At 39.7% G+C, this 18,773-nt stretch overlaps 1 long non-coding RNA gene across 1 annotated transcript; it reads left to right on the top strand.

Annotated features, from left to right (window-relative positions):
• Positions 1–949: 949 nt before the first annotated feature.
• On the top strand, positions 950–5,038 carry LOC135078410 (uncharacterized). Its single transcript, XR_010258594.1, has 4 exons — positions 950–1,129; positions 1,210–1,382; positions 1,464–1,562; positions 4,812–5,038. It is a non-coding gene; the product is annotated as an uncharacterized LOC135078410 (long non-coding RNA).
• Positions 5,039–18,773: the final 13,735 nt, after the last annotated feature.

Genomic DNA, 18,773 nt, shown 5'->3' with positions numbered 1-18,773 from the left:
AAATTCACAATAAAATAAAAATTATAATAAGAATAAAAATTAACGATAAAAAAAAAAAAACAATTAATTTCAAGTAAACATGTCAAAAATAATTTAAAAATTCACATTAAAAAAAAAAATTAAATATGAACGCGGCCAAAGAGTCAGGTGACGGACCGTGAAAGAAGAGAAAAAAAAAAAAAAAGTAACAAGAAAAAGTCACCTGACCTGTGGGTCTAGTCAAAATGCCATCGCAAACCAATGGGAAGTTTTCACTAATGTCAGTCGCCGCGTCACCAGTGATTCGATTCGATCGGAAAATGGCAGCCAAAATGCACATTGAACCACCAACGACGCGGCGATATAAAAGTTCATTCAAAATCGAATAAAAGTTAAAAAATGTCTATGACTTGGCGATTGTTTTTACTTTTTTTAGCTTTTTTTTTTTAAATTAGTTTCTTCCTTCTTTCTGCTCTCTGTTTACGTCTATGCTTCGCTGTCAAACTAACTGTCATAACGACATCGCGATACGGATTTGTCAAAACAGCCTTAGGGTGGGTTGCACCATCTTAGTTTAACTTTGACAAACGTCTAAAATCTGTCAAACTCCATACATAAAAACCGGTTAACGTCATAGTTACGGTCAAAGTTAGGTGGTGCAACTCACCCTATTGTTTTTCGATCGAATCGAAGCTTATCACCGGGGTTTTAGTAATCGCAATGAAAATGGCGGGTTTTGCGATTCGATTCGATTTTGATTGAGTCTTAAATGCATGTTGGCTAAGCCTTTGTATGGGAAATTTCAATCCAGTCTTTCGATTATCGATAGGTAGGGCTTTGCGATTCGATTTTTTGCCCTTTGACTAAGCCTTTTTTGTTATCGACCTCTTTTGCGATTTGTTTATTTGTTTGCGACTGGTTTGCGATGGGTTTGCGATTTTAAAGTGCGTTTTGACTAGACCCACTGACGTTCACGTTTTGTAATTGTTCACGTTTGCCACGTAAATCAGCCACGCACGCACAGACAGAATATTTTCACTTTCACAATGTACCTATAATAAATATGTGTTTATGTCTACTGTGTTAAAAAATAAATAAATACAGACAGACGGATGGATGAACTCCAACACCCAGAAGCCGTGAACTAATGGTAAGTGACTTGTTGGTTAAGTGTCGACAATCCCGCAAGCACAGTGGTAACAAATATTTTACCTATTTGCCTATTTGCAGGGCACTCATCAGGGAAAAAGACGAAAAATCTCAATGTCATGGCAGTTCCTCGCAGCCACAAAAATCGTTCGAGCATCCCAGAGCCGAATCCAAAAGGGGAACCACGATGAGCAGCGTTCTCAATGCCGGAACGGCACCTCAATACCCGCATGTACGACGTGCATACTCTGATGGTACGTCTATCAATAAGTTTCATTTTGCCTAGACAGTAAGTATTTCTTTACATGTATTTTGAAAGAGTGTTTTACTTTCAGAGCACGCAGCGGCGGGGGCAGGTCGTTCCAACATCGAGACGCCGCAAATCTAAACGAGCCTCGAAATGCCGCCGTGCGATGCCTCGGCGTTAGGAAGACGTGAGTAATCACTCTTCTCTCATGCTCATTTCGGCTTGGGGCCTGGACTAGCTTGTCAAAGAGATACCTCGGCCGTCCTGTGTTAACAACGCCAAACAACAGTGTCGCTAAGTGCAACCTTCTACGGGCCTCCATCTTCAACAGATTGCCAGTAATTAGAAATGGTGTTACATGAGCTCGAGGTGGGATGTGGAAGCAGAAACGGGCACATGCATTCTGCACTCGTTGCAACAATTTTGCTGAACTTGCCAATAGACATGGCCCATAAACGGTGTCGCAATAGTTCAGCTTAGACAAGACAAGTGCCTCACAAAGGTTTATCCTTAGTTTTTCACACAAATATGGTCTTATTCTGTACAGGAGCTTCAACCTATAGAAACAATTCCTTGCACACTCAGTTATATGTTTTTCGAATTTGAGATGACTGTCAAGCACCATACCCAAGTTCCTAGCATTCTCAACCCTCTCTATTGACTCCCCGTTTAAGGTGACACATAAACCGTTGATCTTAGCTATGTTTTTAGGTGTCCCTATTAGCATGAGCTTAGACTTTTTTGGATTTAAGGTAAGGCAGTTGTCAGAGCACCAGGTAGATACGCTAAGTAAGTCCTTGTTTATCAAAGCCATAGCTCCGCCCTGATCACAAGGCATAAATGAAAGGTACAACTGTAAGTCATCAGCATACAAGTGATAACGACATTGTGCAATATGTCCTATGATATCAGCACTGTACAAAATGTAGAGGATCGGCCCCAAGATCGAGCCTTGTGGGACCCCACGATTCACTGGTAGAGATTGTGAACGAAGTTTTTTACCGTTGCTCAGCCTCAGCTCCACATACTGACTCCGTCCATGCAGATAACTGTGGAACCATTTGATTGCGCTTTGTTCAAGACCATAGAATCTGAGTTTCGACAGCAGCAGCGACGTGTTAATTGAGTCGAATGCTCGTGAGAAGTCAAGGAGAAGCAACGCAGACACCATTCCACGGTCCTGAGCTGCAAGAAGGTTGTCCACAACATCGGCCAGAGCAGCCGCAGTGCTATGCCCCCTACGAAAACCTGACTGTAACTCTGGAAGTATATTATGCCTCTCCAAGTAAGTGGTTAACTGCTTGCATACAATTTTTTCCAATACCTTGGAGAGGCATGGAAGGATACTGACAGGACGAAGGTCTTGGAGTGAAGCCGGCCGGTTGGTCTTGGGCAAAGGTGTCACCGCTGCTACCTTCCAGTCATCAGGAAACACTCCCTGCTGCAGTGAGCAATTGATAATAGTGGTCAAGGTCTCGAGCGACTGTGGCAGAGTGAGCAGTAAGACATCCAGTGCCAGGCCATCACATCCCTGCGCATTAGATTTCAATCCTCTAATAACCTCCAGTACCTCTTTGCTAGTTACCGCATGAAGTGCAAAAGTAGCTGAAGCATCGTGCCTGTTATGCTCATAAAAAGATAAGGCTGAAATTGACACTTTGTTTGAGCCTGGTATGTTCAGAAAATGCTGGTTTATAGCATTAGGGTCATTAAACTCAGGTGGCAGCTCACTAGTCTTCCCATTGTTAGGGAGTACAGTATTCTTAAGATTCCTCCATAATCTCTTAGAATTGCCTATATTACTATTTATATGCTTTTCAAAATAACATTTTTTCTCCTGTTCCAAGGCCTCCAGTACCATCCCTCTCATTTGTCTGTAACAGTCCTTTAGAGTAGATGTTTTGAGTTTTTTGTATTTATTGTGGTAGTTGTCCCTAATACGCATCATGGCTCTGACAGTGTCCGTTACCCACGGATGGGGAGGGTTTTTAAACTTTTTTGTCACTATTGGGGCATGTAAATCCATCAACCCTATAATACACGTTGTAAAAGCTCTTACTAGTTCGTTAACTTCGTTGATTTCATTAAAATTTCCCCACCGTATGGCACATAGATCTGCGTTCAGCCGGTCCATGAGAATGTTCTTGAGCGGTCTATATGTTACCCATCTAGGACTAGGTTTATCCACTTTAATTTTGACCTCTGCTAGTATCATAGCATGCCCTCCTCGATCCGGCGAGTGCCTCACCGTCAGCTTGGGAACCCTAACATCAGTACACAACACATCTATTAAAGTGGCACTATGGTCAGTAAAGTGAGTGGGGTCCTCAACCATTTGAGTTAAATTTAAACTCTCGATGAATTGCATGAAGGCCCCATAGCCGCGACTGCTTTTATCAAGGAGATTGATATTAAAGTCTCCCATCACTATTATGCCGTCAGAGTGCGAGAAAGAGGTGACTGAGTCTGTGATAGCCTCTAGAAACATATTTATGTCTTGCCAGGGTGGTCTGTATGCAGTTCCAACGATTATATTTTGACCGTGTGCGTGAACTTTTAGCCACATCTGCTCGACAGGTGGGATAGATGTAGGAAATTCCAATTGTTTGGCATTTAAACCCTTACGTATGTAAAAACCTACCCCCCCTCCCCGACCCCCCCGAACTTGAATATGTCTCGGAATATGTCTCAAACGATAACCTGAAAGTTTAGGCGCCCTATCCTCCTCTCCCAATCGCAACCAGGTCTCATTTATGGCCATAATGTCAGGAGCGATTTCCACCATCGCAGCGGTAAATTCGTCATGTCCTGTACAGAGAGACCCTGCATTATATAGACCTAACAATAGATTTTTTAGCCTAAGGCCTGTGAATCGGGTAATGTAAATAAACGACAATAGCGGGATGTCAAAGTGTGATTCATAATTATTGATAATAATATCATGTAAATATTGTAATAAATAATATAGATAATTAGATTAGAACATAAATTAACGATTATATAATTAGAGATATTATTATAAATTAAATAAGTTACAGAAATAAAATTAGTTTGAAATAAGTAATACAATAGAATACAATTGTCAAATAGTTCAAACATTCCATGCAACATAGTGAGTTTAGGTAGCAAACGGCATACTATTTCATACCCTTGTACATAGTTAAAACCATCAGTGTAATCAATGTATTTCAATGGAAACATATAATAATATAATGAATTGCAATGATGTTTGTCAATAATTCGGACAGTTAACAAATACATTTGGCGTCTGTACATAATTTCAACAATAAATACTATATCTATTACACAGGAGATTGGATTTATAATTTTCAATACCAAGATATAAGATTCAAATACAGGTATAAAATTTAACATTAATAAATTATTTAACCTTATCATGCTGACACTGTTTTGACCTTTTTTGTTGTAATTGCAGGTCTCGGTTAGTCATATTGTAGATGACTCAAACACCCTCCCAAGATCACCCAGCGAGCGGATTTGAAATACCTGCGCTCCATCACTCTTGCGCGCAAATATGCGCCCTCGCCTCGTCCAGGAGTACCTCCACTGCAGCCTGCGGCACTCCTCGCGCACCCGGTGGAATAGCTGACGGTTTGAGCGCGTCAGGCGCTCGTTGATGAAGACACGAGCGCCACCCTCGCCGGCCAGCCCGCGGCGCACGCGAGCGGCGCGCAGCAGCTCGTCGCGCAGGTGGCGGCGCGCCAGGCGCACCACCACGCGGCGCGCGCGCCCGCCCGCCTCGGCCGGCGGCGCGCCCACGCGCTCCGCGAACACCACGTCCCGCTCGTCCAGCGCCACGCCCAGGCGCCCGGCGAGCACGGCGACGCTGTGGAGGACGTTCTCCCCCTTCTCCTCCGGGAGGTGGCCGATCTCCAAGTCGGCGACGAGCGCCTCCTGGTCCCGCTCGTTGAGTTCCAGCTTGAGCTCCGATATCGTTCGCTCCATCTGCGCGAGCGTCTCCGACCCGGGCGCCGAGCTGATCGTCGCCTGACGGGACTCCACGGCCTCGAGTCTCCGCTCGATGTCGCCCAGGCGTTCGTCGTGAGCGTCGACCCTGCGCTCGCACAACGAGACTCTGCCGATCAGTGTGTCGATCTGGGCCCGCACGGATCTGAACTCGTCGCGCATCTCCTCGCGAAGTTGCCTGATCTCCAAGAAGAGCGCCTGCACATCCGTCACCTCCATAGTGATGTTCAGAGCAGTAGCGTTCGGATTCTCCTGACCGTCCCGCTCCAACATAGAGGCGTCGAGACTGGTGGGGCTCATGGTGGCGGCCCCCCTCCGCACCGTAACACCGTCTGCAGCAGCGCGGACCGGCGTCTCAGTGTTGTCCCTCTTGGGCTGCTTACTGACGCATGTGACGCACCTCCACGCATCCCTACGCTCACCAACCAATGTGCCGTGGAAGCGCCTTTCAGTAACGCCGGCACACTTCAGGTCGAAGAATTCCTTGCAGAGGTGGCACGCTAGCCACCTTCTGCTATCTTCAATTGGCTCGAAACATCCACCACAGATTTTTCTATTTTGAAGCGACATTGTCTTGAGAGGTGAAGATAAAAAGAAAAAAAAAACAAAAAAACAAAAAAAAAAAAAAACTTGAGGGATTCGAACCGTGTTGTATTGGGTTAGACCGGCAGCGTGAGCCGATGCGCCAAAGTCGCTTGAGAGTCAAGAACGAAATATACAGTCGTGCTCGAGACTACTGTTGACGCAAGTGTTATTTGTGTCGGGTATACCACATTCGGATTGTTTTACGTCCACCAACACAGATTGTCACTACAAGCCGATGTCTCACTTTTCGCAAATGTATTTGCAAATAACACTCACTGCAGCATTGTTTTTTACGAACCGAATACACTGATTAGAGTCCCATAACTTTACAATTAAAATGGTGTATAGTATGTTTGATTATGATTACTATTTTCACTACTATTTATCAAAAATTGCGCAGACGCGTCTTTGTATAGTCTACTAGGTAAAGCGCCTAGGTAGACACATTCAATTATGTATTAGGTTCAAAGGCCCAAATTTTGAATATCAGCTGATATTGTGCACCACACATTAGCTCAAACTAACTACAATATCCCCTTCCCCCCTTTTGAATCAGTAATTATTATCCCACCCTTACAGAGGAAGGGTGAATTTATGGTGAATGCAAACCTCTCATCTTAGTTAGATCGTGTAACAAAGTTAGTAGTGTCGACCAAAACTGGCATTGGCAACTGAACATAAGTATCATTGTGTAGATTAGTAGCTGCTTCTCTATCTTGCAGTTAAGTTATAATTGTATGATGTTATTCATATAACCTACTTTTAGAAGGACTTCAACCCTGAAGCATTCATTCCAGACTCTAGCTACCGCCCCATTCTGGCGAGAACATGAGGATGATAGAGGACTATACCTACGAGTAACATGACTAACATGACGGTTAAAACATGTTGTTCACAAATAAATGATTTCTATTTTAGTTAAATAATCTCTGTCACTACGAAGCAAACACTATTTATTACTTTCTGATACCAGTTTACAACTTAGATAAAGAAAAACAGTAAGTAGTTTAAACCAGTTTATACTCGGCAGCTGACGAAAACCCTGTTTATATTTCACAGTTGACGATCAATCATAATATAGTATCTTCTCCATTAATGTCTGTCTAACCTATAACCTACATTAACGTCTAGCGTCTCATACGATTTATGCATCCTACAAAACAGATGATAAGCCAAGACGCTATCAGACTGTTGCCGTCCATTTATCTGCCAGATACAATGTTGCGTATCTTCGCCCTTCTGTTGCTGTCGCCGTAGTTAGCTAATTTGCACGTAAATCGTGCCTTAACATGGTGGAGATAGCTACAATGTCCATATTTATAAGTTGACTAAACTTGCCTTTCCATGAAGCGGCGGGCTCTTGGAGAGATGATACAACGTAGAGCGTAACATGGCAGGAAGAAATTGGATGGTAGCTCAAGTCCGATGTCTGACATCACATCAAGTTACATTCTTGCAACTCACGAAGGCGAGTGAGCTGTACTTGTGTGTGTACGTGTACGTACATGCACATAACGATAGTGTAATGTCTATCAAACCTTCTGAAAAACGTACAGTAGCGAGCACCACACATGTAAAGCTCACTATAGATGACTTTGACGAATATGCCATTTAAACTAGATGAAGAAAAAAAAATGATAAAGATGTCAGAATGAAACCAACACAAAATAACTACAAATGAATACTTGTAACACGTTTATACGGAGAAGCTCGACAAACAAGATGGTAAAACCAAACATTAGACTTACGAGGAGTACTAAGTGCCATCTTAATTACACTGTGCACAAGTTGTTTGTGGCTACGCTAATTGAATGGTTCAATAAAACATTGTTTTAGAGCATTCATGGTCACATACATTGGAATCAATTAGCTCATAATTTACCTACATCATGCCACCTTTGTTTTAAGTTTCCAATATTTAGTAAAGTAAAACGGGAAAACAAATTTTCCAGTAGATAAAATTAGGTATTTCACCAACAAACAAACACCCTGTATGAGTGTGTCAAAGACAATTTCGAGTGACCGAGTTTCTTGTGCTTTTTCTTCTCAGCACTGGCCTAAATTATTTTCCCGAAGCAGTGGTAGAGTCAACGTAAAAAATATACATGGAACGTGTAAAAGTGCTTTAAAAAACCCACCTTACTCTTAATCTTTCATTTTTAATTCAGCGAGCGAGCGGACTAATGTGGGTTGAGTTTAATATTAATGTGAATACTTAGAAAACTAAAAAACTAACTAGCCTAGCTCATGGTAAACATGGACCTTAGTCACAGTCCACATCCATTAATAATTAACGCGATAAACATAATTTAATTCCGCCGCTTCCTGCTCTAACTGGGTCACACATTGTGCGGCGAATAAATAACCATTGTTTGTAATTGCACTTTTTGTTTGTTCACGGATCTCGCTTTGAATACTCGGCACACGCTTGCCGTGACACGGCGGACGTCGACGATGGGCCTGATACGTGACTAATTGGGGTAAAACAATCGGGACATGCGCTAGTTGGTTTTTTGCAGCATTTTTATAAAGTTGACAAGCAAAATGTCAATGTTATTAAAAGCTGCAAGTTTTCAGAACAGCATAGCAGCAGCCTAATGATCCGAAACAAGAGAAATGGCCGTACGAAGTGGGGCAAGACACCAATATTATATGTTTAAGAGTATTCAATCGAATGTGATGCAGGCGTAGTCACTGTAACAAATTAATGTTACAAATATGGGTAGAAGAACGGACATATTTTTTAAATTACGGTACGGTACAAATTAAGGTATTGTATTCAGGCCGCAAAGGAGTGGCACGTGTTAAATAGTGGAGATAGAGGCTGGTTTATAGTGAACCGTCACTTTAACTGATAGTGTAAAAAAGTATGTGTCAAAATTTAACGCAACTCAAGTAACTACCCATTACATAACAAACTAAAACGTATAACAAATTATACTTCCAAGCTGTTTTTCAATGCATGCTATCATCGGCAGGGCTGCGAAAAGCGCGCCAACCGCCATGTTTGTGCGCGCGCGCTGTTTGTGCGTTTATTAATACTACTTGTGGTTAGGGCTGCCACTTCTTAACTAGGCACTTCCTTTGTATGACCTCAAATGACGGCTAACATCACGTCGTTAACCCTGGTTGCACCATCTTACTTTAACTATAACAAACGTCAAAAGTCTGTCAAACTTTATAAAAAAACATAAGCACATATAAACCTGCGGAACTACTTTGACTGGCGTTATGCGTTATTCTCGCCTAGTAAGTAGGTAGTAATGTAGTGAAAAAACGGGCGAGTTTCAAATTCAAGTATTCCTTGATAGAGCACTAAAATTGTGTTTATGAAAAGGGTTTACGCCGATGTTTAAGTTTTTCTGTGATAGACATAAATTCATGCGGTCGAAGCACATCGCAAAGGCTAGTTTTCAACCGACTTCAAAAAAGGAGGAGGTTCTCAATTCGACCCGTATGTTCTTTTTTTTTCTATGTTTGTTACGCGATAACTCCGCCAATTATGAACCGATTTGAACAAATCTTTTTTCGGCGTATAGGTAATACCTCAAGGGTGGTCCCATTTAAATTTAATAATAGAAAAAACAACCCCCAAGGGTGGAAAATTGGGGATGAACTTTTTTATACGCAATATCTCCGCCGATTATAAATCAATTTGACTGATTATTTTTTTGTTGAATAGGTATTATCAAAAGGGTGGTTTCATGCGAATTTGAAGAAAATATTTCACCCCCAAGGGTGGAAAATTGGGGATGAACTTTTTTATACGCAATATTTTTAATTTTTAGTTTTTTTTTGTGTTCACGCATTTGAAGTCGGTTTTATTTTTTTTTAAAGTTATCAATGTTTATGTATTCATCATCATCATCTCAGCCACTGCTGAATATAGGCCTCCCCCAATGCTTTCCATATTGCCCAGTTGGTAGCGGCCTGTGTCTGTCCAGCGCCTTCCTGCTACCTTTATAAAGTCGTCGGTCCGCCTTGTGGCGGTGTAAACGAACTAAAGTCGCTGACATAGCCCGACGGATTAGCAAGCTGAAGTGGCAATGGGCAGGGCACATAGTACGCAGAACTGACGGCCGATGGGGCAGCAAGGTTCTGGAGTAGAGGCCGCGTACCGGAAAACGCAGTTTCGTATTTATTCATAATTATTACATATCATAAGTACGATTTGGCAACAAAAAGTATACTCTGTAATAAAATACATAGTTTCCTTGTGGCAGCCCTAGCGCGCAGAGTTATTGACCTGCCTCAACGCGTGCGCGCGCGCACGTATCACACCAGCGGTAATGCGATTGATAAATTGGACCTATTATACCGGGCTTATCACTGCTTTGTGGGCCGATGCCCTGGGTTCAGACCTGGAGGAAGCTGGTAATTTATTTATTTATTACAATTCAATTTTTTTTTTAATTATAAATTATACATGTATGTAACAATGCAGCTTTAATAATACATACATAGTTATTTGTGTGCAGTTGCAGCCTATTTTGGCGCAAGAATCAGGACCAAAGTAACCAATGTGATAAACCTTTTGATACTCGTTTAATAGAATATAAAAAAAACACTGGAAGAGGATGTAGAAGATTAAACAAATATTAATGTTTCTGCTTTTGATAAGAAATTAAGTTAAATCACCGTGACGCGTGATTACACATTCCGTGGCAGACTGACACAGGCGAAGCCGCGGGATAAAGATAATAAAAAAGCCTGTATTTAATTGGATATAATTAATTACGATAAACTGGTAAACCGAATTTACACTATTCTCCCATTTTATCAATTATAGTTTATTTAATAAATCATAACATAAAATTATTATCTGACACGACCAACAAGTGTCCGAAACAGTTGAATCCCAACTAATATTATAAATGCGAAAGTAACTCTGTCTGTCTGTCTGTCTGTCTGTCTGTCTGTTACGCTTTCCCGCTTAAACCTCGCAACCGATTTTGATGAAATTTGGCAAACAGGGACGCGCGCGATAAAGTGTTTCTGTGACAGACAAAATTCCACGCGGGCGAAGCCGCGGGCGGAAAGCTAGTTACAAATATAATACAAGTTATTTATTGTAGCTATCACAACAAAAACTGGGTACTCCCAGAGGAGATGTTTTTTATCAAAACTTTCGTGTTTGCAGAATATACCTATTCTGATTAGGGTTCCGTAAGTGTTTAGAAAATATAATAATCACTCACTCATATAAAGTCAGATTTTTCCAAAAAATGCTTGACGATTTGACTTAGAATAATTACAGTTACTAAATGCTGAAAATTAATTACACATAATAAATAGTTTTTTACATGTTTATTTGTCACATGTTCGAATAGTCTCTGCAAATCCCCGTCAAGCCCCTGAATGATTAAAATGCAGTAAAATATGTACGGAACCCAAAAGTATAGCTCGCACTTGACAATTTTTTTATGTACATTGAAGAAAGCGTGCGTGCGTGAGATCAACGCAATTAATTCGTTAAATTAAATTTACGCGATGTTGGATTTGTTTAACCAATAATATTACTCAATGCTACAAAGTTTCGGAATAATATACAATGTAAGCACATAACAATACGCATTTTTTATGGTTTTATTGTAAAAAGGGCTCTTTAAAACTAAATCCGTGAAGATAAAGTTAGCTGCCTAGTCATTCTTTTAAAAAATATTCTTTATGACGCTTACAGCTAAGAGTGGAATGCTCTGTGCAAGTTAGTGTTTGTATCTTTATATGGGACTAATAATTTGTATGCCACTCATAGGCCAAACATAGAGCTCTACCCATTATATGTACCACCTGAATTCCACATTTACCTATGTTTTACAAATAAATGTTTTGATTTGATTTGATTTAGTGTTTCCGAATGTTTACAATCCCAAGGTTTAGCTAGGACTTAAGGTAGTGAATACCCAAATACTTTTTGGACAGGCTTGTCTTTGCCTCGTCATAGATCGCATCATTCAGGTGATATACCTAGCGAGGGCCAACCTACTCAAAGGATACATAATTGTATTGGTAATTTGGTACCAATACCAAATATTGGAGCAAATATAGCCAACATGTGGATATTCGATTGTCCACGGTTGGCTTTCGTCCAGCGCCCGCATCTGCGAGGAGGTGTCATTGAACTATAATTATCTGTTTGTGTGCAAAACCAATACAATAGGTACAGCTGGCACATCAAGCTGGACACGGTGGATTCTTATGCGGTTGGAATAGGTGATATTTTGCAACGAAAATGTATGCTGACTACTGTATCTCGATAAACTTCATATCACTGTCAACTGCTGATAATCTCAGCCTATGTTCTTTGAATACATAAATGTAAGAGTTTATTATTTTCAGGTGACCAGCTTGCAAAGTTATGGTACTTATAAAGTTCACTAATTTTCATCAATAAAATATCATTTATCAAAATGCGCTCCTTTGGTAGTATGTACCTACTATACGTATAATTAATAGCTTTAAACATTGCATTGCATTACCAGAGAATTAAAATGATAAAATAATATAATTGCTCTTGATAAGCGAGCTCTATCATAGGTAATAAAATACCCTCATATCAGTCAGAGAACAATGACCAGGGGGCACCTCTACAAGCCCATAAATACTTATTTAAAAAAGTCTATCATTTACGCACTCGTAATTATTATACGATGGAATATAACTGAAATATATGATGGAATTGATGATTTAATTCACCATCATCATTTTTCAGCCATAGAACGCCCACTGTTGAACATAGGCCTCCCCCAATGATTTTCATGTTGACCGGTTGGTAGCGGCCTGCATCCAGCGCCTTCCTGCTACCTTTATGATGTCGTCGGTCCACCCTGTGGCTGCGTTTTTCGATACATTAATTCAACGTCATTTTTATGATGAATGATTAAAATAATTTAAGGCGATGATTTTATAAAAATCTTAAAGGGGACGTGCAGATAATACTTACCTAAAACCCTAAAAAAAGGTTGCTGTATGTGGAAGTCTATTAGGGTACCTATTGAACCCTAAAAATTATTTTACAAACACATCGCTTTTCCAGAATATACATATTATTATACTCTGCTGCAGATTGCATGGCACTGATAGCGCCTGCGCAGTCACTGACCTACTCCAAGGATGCATTTGTTTGTACCTACTCCATACTCCAAACATTTTGTAACTCTATTACAACAGGTGAAGATACGTTTCACATAAGCAATCACTGACTGCACTTTATATTATTATGGTAAAGGAATTTGAACTCAGTCATGTTAGAAATAAGGTATCAATGTAGAGTCATGTTAGGATTCTAGGTTTCTGTTTAGAATCCGTTGCAATAGGCAATTTTGTTCGTAACTAAAAACTGTGACGAATTTAATTCTGTTCGGTTAATTTGTTGATTTTATGTATGTTCCGTGATACTTCATTATACAATTGTTCTAGAATACTGTAAATAAAATTTACGATCAACGTGAAACTTCTCACTCATAGTAAGTCAATAAATAACGATAACATACTATTGAGCAAATATTCTTAATAAATGTAAGTACCTACATACCTAATAGACTTCTCAAAGTAGAGTATAGAGAGTTCTTAAATAAAGAAAAAAATCTCAATATCAGCTGTTCTACTTCCGAATTGGAATCGATTCTATGTATAGGCAAATCTTTTTCTGTTTTGGTCTCAGTTAAAGTAAAAAGTAGTGATGGGCCGACTATGGTCTTTGCCGACTAACCGACTAGCCGACTAATCGGTTTTCAAATTGCCGATTAGTCGGCCGACTAATCGGCAATGCCGATCATTCTAATACCTACTTGTCCGAAGAATAATATCTAGATTTTCTCAAAGAAATATGAATATCCAGATTTCTAAAGAGATAAATATAACTTCTTGAGAAATGAGATTTCTTTAATATGAGAAAATATAAAAAGCAACATTACAATCACCTAACAGTACCTAAGGTAGATTTTCGACGGCGGAGGTGACAATATGATCGCCTCCTGCTGGGCTAGGATGCGCGCCGTGATATTATTCTTACTTACCTATCGATATCAAAATGTATGGGAAAAATGGCCCACTGATTCCTCTCCACCCTCCACGGTGATAATCAGCGAGCTGGGGGCGTGGGGGTACCCCGCCTGAATAGCACGGACTACCACCACACCGTCGGATAGGCAAGGCTCGCCATACAGGTGGGCAATTGGCGGGACGGACTGTGATAGTTGATGGCTTTGTCCGGATTCCCATAGTTCTTCACACTATTCCTCATCCTTCCGATGAGAGGAGCCCCAAATAATCTACTACTTTCCCACGGGATAGGTATGCAATTCCATGCATTTTTTCCCCAAAATAAAAGTGTCATAATAATTTTATATGGACATTGGACAAATTACATAAACTTTACACGTTTTTGATGATTTTCTGGTAATTTTAACTAATCTTAACTTTGTATGAATTTAGACTGATTACCAAAATTTTAAATCAGGTGAAACCAATTTTTAATGTTTTTTTGCAGTTAAAAGTGGTTTAAATAAACGCCCTTGTTCTACCTCATAATTATCTTGGTGATTATCAGTTTATTTCATTCACATATTTAATTTTGTAATGCGCCGATTATGATCGGCATATTTTGCCGAACAGTCGTCACTAGTCGGCCGACTACAAATGATGCCGAATAGTCGGCTTTCCCGACTAGTCGGCGACTAGTCGGCCCATCTCTAGTAAAAAGCTTCTGTCAGATTTATTAGTTTCTCTATTACAGATTATGTAAATATTTAACCCGCTTAAGGGCCGATTTGTGAATTAAGAGTTTTGAATTGAGAGTGCTCATCTTCTAACGAAGTATGAATTTTTCATAAATTTATCCTTGCGTAGATGAGCACGCTTAAGCTGGAAATCTTAATTCAGAAACTGGGCTAGGTGCTGTAATTGTTACTTACAATTATTTTAACTTCTCGTACCAAAACAAACCCGTGCACAATAAACAACTTGTCTTACTAATCGACGCAATCGAAGTTAGACTGGACTTCGGCTGGGTTGCACCATCTTACTTTAACTTTAACAAACGTCAAAAATCTGTCAAACTCTATACAAAATACACTGGTTATTGTTATAGTTACGGTTAAAGCTTGGTGGTGTAACTCAGCCTTAGTATTCTAGGCCTAATGTAAACACAGGCCCAACCTGCCGCGGTCGCGGCCTTCGAGACCATTACAATACCAAACGCTGAGAGATAAATAATATCTATGGGATTAGTCCTTATAGCCACTGAAAGATAAGACACACACATAATGACTTGGGCAAATAAATTATTGTTTAGCAACCTTCAATGATCATGCAACAGTGATGGCAGAGATTTTCTTTAAAAATCTTGGGTCTAATACGGGACTATTCCCACCTCTCGTTCCCACCGCTGCAGCTCCTGTATAGCCAGGATCTACAGCTTGACCGCTAATAAAAACCCAAGCAGTGAAGGTCAAGTTTGTTCCGGGGGTAAGCTAAAACAAGGTATCCTAAACGAAAGTTAAGGGAGGTATCCTAAACGAAATGAATCAAAAGAATATAGGAGAAGTTCGATCTTCGGTCTATTACTATACGAGTTAACTGTGGGTTCTTTGTAGGGTTTCCTAACTGACGCGCTCGCTCTTCGGAAATATGAATGACCAACAGCCCCCTCTTTGGTAAGCATAATTTAGGCCGGTTTCTTTTAAAGTTCTGCATAGTAGAGATTTGAATCATGGACTTAAGAGATCCTGAGATAGAGAGCTCAAGATCCAAGAATGTACCTACAAGAAGGTACGTTTAATAGACAAGATGAAGTCGTGATTAAAACTTAAATATCTTGTTAATTTACAGAATTAAAGCTCGCCTTTTAGTGTGCTAACAGCCTGCTACAGGCAGCTGAATATTTTATCTTCAAAATGTATTTATTAGGCAAATACTAAACTAGCAAATATCAATGCGGTTCACCTTCGACTGATTTCAGCCATAAATCAGCTGCAGCAAGTTATTGTTTTGTGGAAGCTGGCATTTGTTATTGTCTGTGCCGATCAACTGCATTCGTCTTGGACGACTGATGTTATTATATTTTGCCCGTGTTTTGACTAAAATGATGAGCTCTCCGGTAAGTTTAATATTAACAGTGATAAATATGACATGTTTGCATACCATTAAACAATTTATTATTGAAAGAGTTGAAATTACTTTTTGACAATTTTGTGGGCATGTGGTGCTGCATGTTTGCAACCACTGGAGCACATTGATACAAATAACGAAGCAAATAGTCCAAAACAATTTAAAATTCAAACTAATATTAACTACTTGAATGAAACATTGCATGGGCCAAGCATTTTGACGCTTACGTTTCATAAGGTAGCGTTATTTTTGTCAGTCAGTAGTTTTCTGCCTACATTTTTGTATGTAGATCCCCTGCATCCAGGGCACAGCATAAAATTCGGGTGTTGCCAGCGTGCGAGCCTCACGTGCTGCGAACACGTGCGCGCGTCACGTTCCGCTGAAACGGCGTGCTGCTTTACTTCGCGGACCATTTCATTCAGATTCCGCTGTTGCTAAGTAAAGGTATTTTACATGAGATTCGAGTTAGGCAAAGATTTTGTATACGCTTGGTAGCTGTGTTGTAACGATACCACGCGTGGTTAATTTTGAAATTTGCACATCGAAAGGTGGAAATAGAGTCTTCCAGTGACTTGGTCCACGGGCCAATTCATTGGAATGAATTTTTAAATATTTTTTCTTCTAGTAACTGGGCTCACTTTCAATGTTTTTATTTATAAATCCAAATCAACAAAAGTTTACTCTAGAATTTTAGAGTGGGCCCAGTTGCTGCAAGAAAACAAATTGAAATAATTATTCAATACAGCGACATGGCCCGTGGACCAAGCTAAAAGTGGGCCAAGTCACTGGAAAATGGAGATATGTACTTAAAAAGCTGTAACATCTACTGTATGTAGTAAACCCATGTTCGCAAAAATAATATTTGGTAATTACTGATGCAATTACTTCTAATCGTTTGAGCTACTGTATTGGTCAAGTACAAAAGTAAGTATAAAACGTCATATTACCAGTAAGTATTATGTTTTGAAAAAAATATTTCCTAAGTTGTTAATTCGTAAAATGAATGGCGTTGTACTCGTATTATATTTATGCTTTCAATTATTTTGTTTTGTTTCTCATATCAACTTTTGTGCGATTAAGATAATTTTACGTTATTTTGACAGCAGTTCATGAAGTCTGGCGCCAGGGCATTTGTCTTATAAACATTGCAGTATCTTCAAGTGAACGTAATAAGGCTGTGACAAACAAGTAGTTGTACTGTAGTCGTGTGATATAATATCGCACTGACCCGGGCACGAACGTGACTCGACATGATATCTGACACATAAGTTATCGCCTGTTGCGGTATATTTAGATTAGAAGATAGTTTATCAATATCCCGTATAAAATTGCTAATTGGATCCTAGTTACGCGTCCTAGTAATCAATTAAGCTAGTCTTCATTCATTTTCTAGCACTCATTTGATACGTGTTTCAAGCTGTTTGATCCTGATGAGTGAAGGAAAAAGAGGAAGTCGAATTGTGAACCCTGGTGTCAGAGTTATCACTGTTACATACAAATCTGACAAGATCCAGTGAAATTGATAAATAAACATTAAGAAGCCCTTTGGATAGGAGCATAAACTACCTGGATGCGGGCAGCGCAGTACCGGTGGTTGTAGAAGTCCATGGTGGAGAAGTGACACACACACAAGACATAACACAGAATAGCTAATACATTCTATTTCTATGCTGTCTTTTCAGCTCAATAGTAGGTAAATCTTGTAGCTCAGTGGTCATTTTGACAGCTCAGTGGCTCTCTTTAACAGGTTAATAGTAGAAAGTGACAAGATTAACTAAAGCTCATTGCTTTCCTTCTCTACACCAAACCTCTTATTTTTTTGTCCCAAAGTAGTTTAAACTTGGGACGTGTGTACGTGCCTCATGTAGAAAATACCTAAACGATATTCTTTTCAGGCTGGTGCCATCTGTACATTCATACATTGGCAATATTTGCCCAAGTGCGCAGGAGTTGAGCACTCGCGGACGCGGCGTGTGCGAGACGCCATCGCATGAACATTTTTTCCATATACTGATAAGTCCGAGGGTGTGTTAGTTTTACTATCACGATAATGATGAAGCACTAAAATATAATTTTTACATCACTAAGTTTTCAACTAACTGTTTTATAGGATGAAAGTTTTTCGTATAACCAGTCTCATTAGACAAGTGGAAAAACGAGGCAGATTTCATTTCAAAGCCTTCGCTATGGCGCTTTTTTATAGAGTTTGCTCCGTGAAGAAATTCGATTTTCGAAGCTATCAAAGAATGCCACTTGTCTAGGGCCCGAAATATAGGCACTAGACAGACATAGCTGAAGGCCAAAACTATAGTTAAAATATTAGTCATCGTCTTGCTATGAGTTCATTTATTTTTACAATTTACACTTGAAATAATACGGTTACTGTTTGACATTCATAAAAAGTTAACAATATTAGTCATACTGTTGCATGTTGGTGTTTTTAATATACAACCGTACATTACACCGGTCAACAAAAAAAAATTTTTTTTTTGCGCATGGATTTTACTTATTATATTCTGATTATATAAGCAAATGTATATAAAAAAGTGCGATTACAAATCGAAAATATTTGCTTTTTAAAAAGTTATAGCGATTTGAATTTTCCATCTTCATAGTAGAATGTCTCTAAAGATGCACGTCACATTCTCATTGGGATATATTTATAAATAATTATGGGGGCTTATTCGCAAGAACAAGGGGCACGCTTTCATCAAAA

Source organism: Ostrinia nubilalis, chromosome 15 (genome assembly GCF_963855985.1).
Source record: "Ostrinia nubilalis chromosome 15, ilOstNubi1.1, whole genome shotgun sequence".
Classification (NCBI taxonomy): Eukaryota; Metazoa; Arthropoda; class Insecta; order Lepidoptera; family Crambidae; genus Ostrinia; species Ostrinia nubilalis.
The sequence above is the reverse complement of the archived record's forward strand: the minus strand, read 5'-3'. Positions and strand labels throughout refer to the sequence as shown.